The sequence below is a fragment of the Oratosquilla oratoria genome, chromosome 9 (genome assembly GCF_046742065.1).
Source record: "Oratosquilla oratoria isolate Oo_2021 chromosome 9, ASM4674206v1, whole genome shotgun sequence".
Lineage (NCBI taxonomy): Eukaryota > Metazoa > Arthropoda > Malacostraca > Stomatopoda > Squillidae > Oratosquilla > Oratosquilla oratoria.
The window spans coordinates 67835647-67841646 of NC_134785.1; the positions used below are offsets into that span (position 1 = coordinate 67835647).

Consider the following 6000-nt stretch of genomic DNA (forward strand, 5'->3'; position numbering starts at 1 on the left):
GCCCCATACCTCCGACCATTATCGGTCCTCTATTGCCTCACGGTTTGTATCAGGACCTAGGCGTAGACTTTGACCATATACGATCGCAATCCGTCCCCGTCTTCAGGCCGTCCGTGGTAAGAACCCGGGCCTCTCGGAAGACGTGGGAACGTGTCCTATGGTACGGAGGGTGGCGCCCCCCCAAGGTCCTCAGGCCTCTTGGCAGCCCCATACCTCCGACCATCATCGGTCCTCTATTGCCTCACGGTTTGTATCAAGCCCTAGGCGTAGACTTTGATATTATACGATCGCAATCCGTCCCCGTCTTCAGGCCGTCCGTGGTAAGAACCCGGGCCTCTCGGAAGACGTGGGAACGTGTCTTATGGTACGGAGGGTGGCGCCCCCCAAGGTCCTCAGGCCTCTCGGCAGCCCCATACCTCCGACCATCATCGGTCCTCTATTGCCTCACGGTTTGTATCAAGCCCTAGGCGTAGACTTTGACCATATACGATCGCAATCCGTCCCCGTCTTCAGGCCGTCCGTGGTAAGAACCCGGGCCTCTCGGAAGACGTGGGAACGTGGCTTATGGTACGGAGGGTGGCGCCCCCCAAGGTCCTCAGGCCTCTCGGCAGCCCCATACCTCCGACTATCATCGGTCCTCTATTGCCTCACGGTTTGTATCAGGACCTAGGCGTAGACTTTGACCATATACGATCGCAATCCGTCCCCGTCTTCAGGCCGTCCGTGGTAGAACCCGGGCCTCTCGGAAGACGTGGGAACGTGTCCTATGGTACGGAGGGGGGTGCTCCCGAGGATCATCAGGCCTCTTGGCAGCCCCATACCTCCGACCAGTAATGACCCTCTAACGCCTTATGGCTTGCTCTGTCAGGCCCTAGGCGTAGTCTGACATTTCCACTCGTAATCCGTTCCCCATACGTCTTCGAGTCGTCCGTGGTAAGAACCCGGGCTTCCCGGAAGACAAGGGGACGTGTCTTATGATACGGAGGGTGGCGCCCCGAGGATCATCAGGCCTCGGCAGCACCATACCTCCGACCTTCAATGGTCTAACGCCTCACGGCACCACCCTCCTTCCAGGAACCGCTGAACAGGATACAAATTTCGTATAATTTACGCATTGTGTGAACAGTGCAATGTTGTGCATGTCACATTCTTCAGCGTGGGTACTTGACGTTTCTTTCTTCCCTCTACTGAGTGATAAAATTGATAAGTCTCCCATAGGAAAGACACACGTAATAACGGTTTGAATCAGGCTTCACCTCTCCTCCCACCTGTCCTCGTCTCATGCATAGCTTCGCTGTGCAGGTTTCTTTCAGCCGATAATATTTCTTTGTCGCGGCTCGTGCCGCTTAAATTGTTCTTATCGGCTTAAGAAACCTGCACAGATTTAGGGTCCCTCCCTCCTCCCACAGGCGAAGCCTTCATTTCTCATTGAAGTGACTCGACGCCCGGCTCGAGCTAGCCGGCTAAGAAGGGAGGGGATAGGGAGGGGGAGGTGGAGTCGACAATGCGCATGCCTGCACAGAGCCGGGAATTTTAAATTTCCGATGATTTTGGCGGAAAATTCAAACCACACTCAACCTTCGGGAAATGGCCATATGACCAGGAGTGTGGTATGGGATTATCGCTATAGCTTCGCTGTGCAGGTTTCTTAAGCCGATAAGAACAATTTAAGCGGCACGAGCCGCGACAAAGTAATATTTTATCTGCCTCTGATAAACTCTCGAAGTCTGGGTTGAGCTTGATACACACCTCCCTCCAGCATTCTGTTGTGTGTGTTCTGGATTTATAATCTTCAGGTGATTTGTCCCACAGAGCTGGTCTCTCTTGCACAAGGGATATCAACTGCTCTGTATCAATATGAACTTCCATTAGATACAATTAAGTGACAGTCACGCACAACCAATCACCTGAAAATTCAATCGGCTACTGAATGACTTTCCTCCGGAGAAGTGCGCGGGTCGTGGAGCTGCCCGCGACGTGTGAAGACATGCATTAGACATTATACCCCATAGCAACAACGCGCGGAGGCGGGTCCGCGGGCGACCCAAGGGGCGCCCGCGCTGCATTTCGTCCGCGCGCGGACAATCGCCCGCGCCGTGGGGAAGATTACATTGAAAACATCAGTAATTAGTGCGGGTCCTCGCGGACGCGGGCATCGCCCGCGCCGTCTGAAAGAGGCCTTAGCAGACACAAAACGATGCAGGGAGCGTAATACGTAATGGAAAACATCCTAGACGAGGCATACGCGTGGGGGCAACAATGGCGCGTCGAAATGCAAAGCTGTATACTTCTGCTGCAAGCGAACCAACAGAACAATCACGAACACTATTAAAATAAACAACACAAACGTCCCAGTGAAAGACCATGCCTGCGTGCTGGGTAGCACACTGAATAGTGGCCTTACCTGGACCCCACACTTCCGCAGACAGGAAGCGAAGGCTAAGGCTGTGCTGGGAAGGCTAAGACGCTTCAAAACTGCAACACTGTCCACCAAACGTCGATTGTACCTAGCCCTTGTCAGACTGATTCTGTGCCAGTCCCCGGGACTGAGCCAGCTGACATGTCCCACGAACAACTACGACCATCAGAGGGTTCAGAATGCCGCTGACAAGTTCATCACGGGTTCGCGATGGAGCGACTACAGAACCGCTGAGTCCCAGCACCGAGTTTCCAACATCCGTCCACTTAACCAACACAAACACAAAATTCACATGAGACACATAGAAAAACTACACGACAGACACAGACACCTAATACAACACATCACACCTAGACCACACAGTATAGACTATCTGTCAGCTGCGCCTTTCCCACGTGCGGTTTACACGATAAGTCGTGTATAGCCTTGCATATTAATAATGTATCCCTTCACCAGCTTTGACTGGTGATAATAAGAATGATAATGATAGTGATGAGGTTGGTGATAATAATAATAATAATAATGAAGATAATGATAATATAAGAGGGGGTTTATACGGTCTAACGGTTCGTCGAACGCGGTTCGACAGACACGTGTTTAAAGTGATGTGTGAACGGGGTATTTGGTTGTCGAACACGTTAGTTAAACCCCAAATACCCCGTTCACACATCACTTTAAACACGTGTCTGTCGAACTATGTTCGACGAACCGTTTGACCGTGTAAACCCCCTCTAATAATAGTGATAATAATAATGATGATAATAACAATAATAATAATAATAATAATGATAATAATAATAATAATAATAATGATAATAAAATAATAATAATAATAAAATAATAATGATAATAATAATAATGATAATAATAATAAAATAATAATAATAATTATAATAGTAATAATAAGTGATAATGATAACAGTAGTAATAATAATAATAAGTGATAATGATAATAACAGTAGTAATAATAATAATGATAATAATAATGTATACAGCCCATTAATTGTCAGGCTGTAGGTACACACGTTTGGAGGCAACAACCCTCTAAGCGTAGAATACACACACAACCATATCGCAAACAAAAATAACACAGCTACATGCACAAACATCTATATAATTTTTTTCTTCTACGGAAATTATTTTCATTTCTAACTTTCTCTCCCACTACATCTTCTCATTTCAGTTTACCTACTACTAAAATTATTTCCAATTTCTCTATCTTTCCCTAAGACTAAGCCTCCTACTCGTATTCTAACTTTGTTGGATGAGGATAAGAAGAATAAATATTCCTACGTAACCTCACGGTTACACATATTAATCCCTGCCTCCAACCCCAAGTCTTCTGCCCACACCTCCAAAGCCACGACAGAAGCCCTCTTTTATACACAATTATCTTTTCACTTTCATACAGACATCTCCTCCCCTCCTACAACTACCGATCCCGTGCAAGCGGGTGGTCTGTCCTAGCTAGTCCACTAGTTCTCTCCAGCAAGCCGCCTCGGGACCAGTTCTCTCCCGGGCACGACATCCTCAAGCAACACTTCTCTCCAAGCAACAGTTCTCTCCAGCAAGACACCTCGGGACCAGTTCTCTCCAGCAAGACGCCTCGGGACCAGTTCTCTCCAGCAAGCAACGTCGCCAAGTTTCAAGCGGCCCTTCGCACCAGCCACAACACTTGAAGAAGGCAACACTCCGGACCTTCTCTCTACGGCCCCTCGTCCGTGACCTCCAAACTTAATAACCATTAAATCTTAGTGTTAGTGTTATTGTGGATAGGAGGTAAAGGGAACACGGTGCTGAGGGAAATACTTTTATTCCTGACTAGTTTCGCCTGAGTGGCTTCTTCAGAGGAACATAGTTTGAAGTCAAGTTGGTCAATATATATGGCAAAAGAAGGAACGTGGCAAAGTGTCTGGTTGGTCCCCTACTCGACCTCATCTGTCGGTGTGACGGGCTATCACAGCGGGTGGACCAATTATCCACCTGTTGGTATTCGCGTGGCTGAAATGTCCGTCTGGATCAGGGGCTCTGTGTTTATTATTCATGACGACAAAGTGTGCTGCTGCTTTAGCCCATATTAAATCCCCAGTCCTCTTATTAATGTTATCATGGATGTTGATAAAAACTGACTCCATCGCCTTTCTTTCTTGCCGTGTAATGTTATCCATGAGAATTTTTGCCTGGTCCCATTTTGGTAGATGGCCTCTTTCGTCGACATGGTTAACTATTGCACTACTAACCCTGTGGTGTCTTACATCTGCTCGGTGTTCTTTTAATCTGGTGTCTAAGTCTCTGCTAGTTTCACCGATGTATTTTCTGTCACATTCACCACACAGATCGTGCAGGAGAGTTATGCGGGAATATAATCCTTCCAGATCAAGATTCCACGAAGAAGGGGGAATTACCTCGGGTAGCAGTATTTTCGTTGTTTTCAATAACGTTTGCCACGTCAAACAGAGCTAGTGTCTATGTTGAGTGCAAAAAGACGTATTCTGTGTCAGTAAACGTTCCAGAGCAAGTCCGCTCCCTGTCAGAATTATCCTTTCTCTGAATCGACGAATGTAGAATAATTTCTACGTAAATTCACATGGACCTAGGGCGTCTGCTTCTTTTCTTCTCTGTTCTTTTCTCGTTGTTGATCTCTCTGCTTCTCTTCTCTATTGACTCTTCTATTGATTCTGTGTGTCTCTCTGTGCCTCCCCCGAGTCGCTCTTTGCTTCGCTTTATATATAAGAAGGACCATGCAAATTAAAAGCAGGAGAGACGAAATAGAAAAAATAGAACTAAACAAGCTTATCAACAAAAGACAGAGATTAGAGAAAAGAAAGAGAAACATGGATGAAATAGAGGAAACTATTCGGAAAGGTAAAATTATTAAAGTGACCGAGCGCAGACATACTTTACGAAGACAGCAACTGATATGTTTGAAAGATAGAAATGGAGAAATGATTAAATGTAGAGACAAAATGGTAAAAGGAGTAGAAGAATTTTACCAAGAGCTTTACTCGTCGAAGACCGTAGTTGAGTCAGTAAATCCATGTGTAGACGTTAGTAGTGTACCAAAGGTTACAAAGGAAAAAGTAGAATTTGCTCTAAAAAATATGAAACATGGAAAAGCACCAAGGGAAGATGGTATATCGATAGATCTGTTGAAAGACGCAGGTAAAATAGTTTATATTAAATTAGGTGAGTTGTACACCCAGTGCTTACGTCAAGAAAACGTTCCTGGTGCGTGGCGCAATGCTATAGTGATTTGGCTTCATAAAAAAGGAGACCAGAAAGACCTTAGTAACTATCGACCGATTAGCTTGCTATCAAACGTATATAAAGTATTCTCCAAGATCCTTACAAATAGACTAAGTCAAGTTTTAGATGGAAACCAACCGAGAGAACAGGCAGGCTTTAAAAGCGAATATTGAACTCTAGACCATTTGCAGGCGATAACCCAACTAATCGAGAAAACGACAGGATACAATATACCTCTGTGTTTAGCTTTTGTAGATTACGAGAAGGCCTTTGGCTCGGTAGAACTAATAGCAATACTAAACTCGCTACGCAAACAGGGTACAAACGAACAGATC

At 46.0% G+C, this 6000-nt stretch overlaps 1 protein-coding gene across 2 annotated transcripts in view; it reads right to left on the minus strand.

Moving 5' to 3' along the window:
* Positions 1-6000, minus strand: part of GABPI (zinc finger DHHC-type palmitoyltransferase GABPI) — a 53002-nt gene that overhangs the window by 31223 nt on the left and 15779 nt on the right. Inside the window, exon 1 of one of the 2 annotated variants that reach the window (XM_076190736.1) lies at positions 2405-2422. The exons of the other annotated variant lie outside the window; for it this stretch is intronic. The gene's annotated coding sequence lies outside the window, so the exon portion shown is untranslated. Of the gene's footprint in view, positions 1-2404; positions 2423-6000 lie in introns of those variants that run through there. 2 annotated transcript variants of the gene reach the window in all.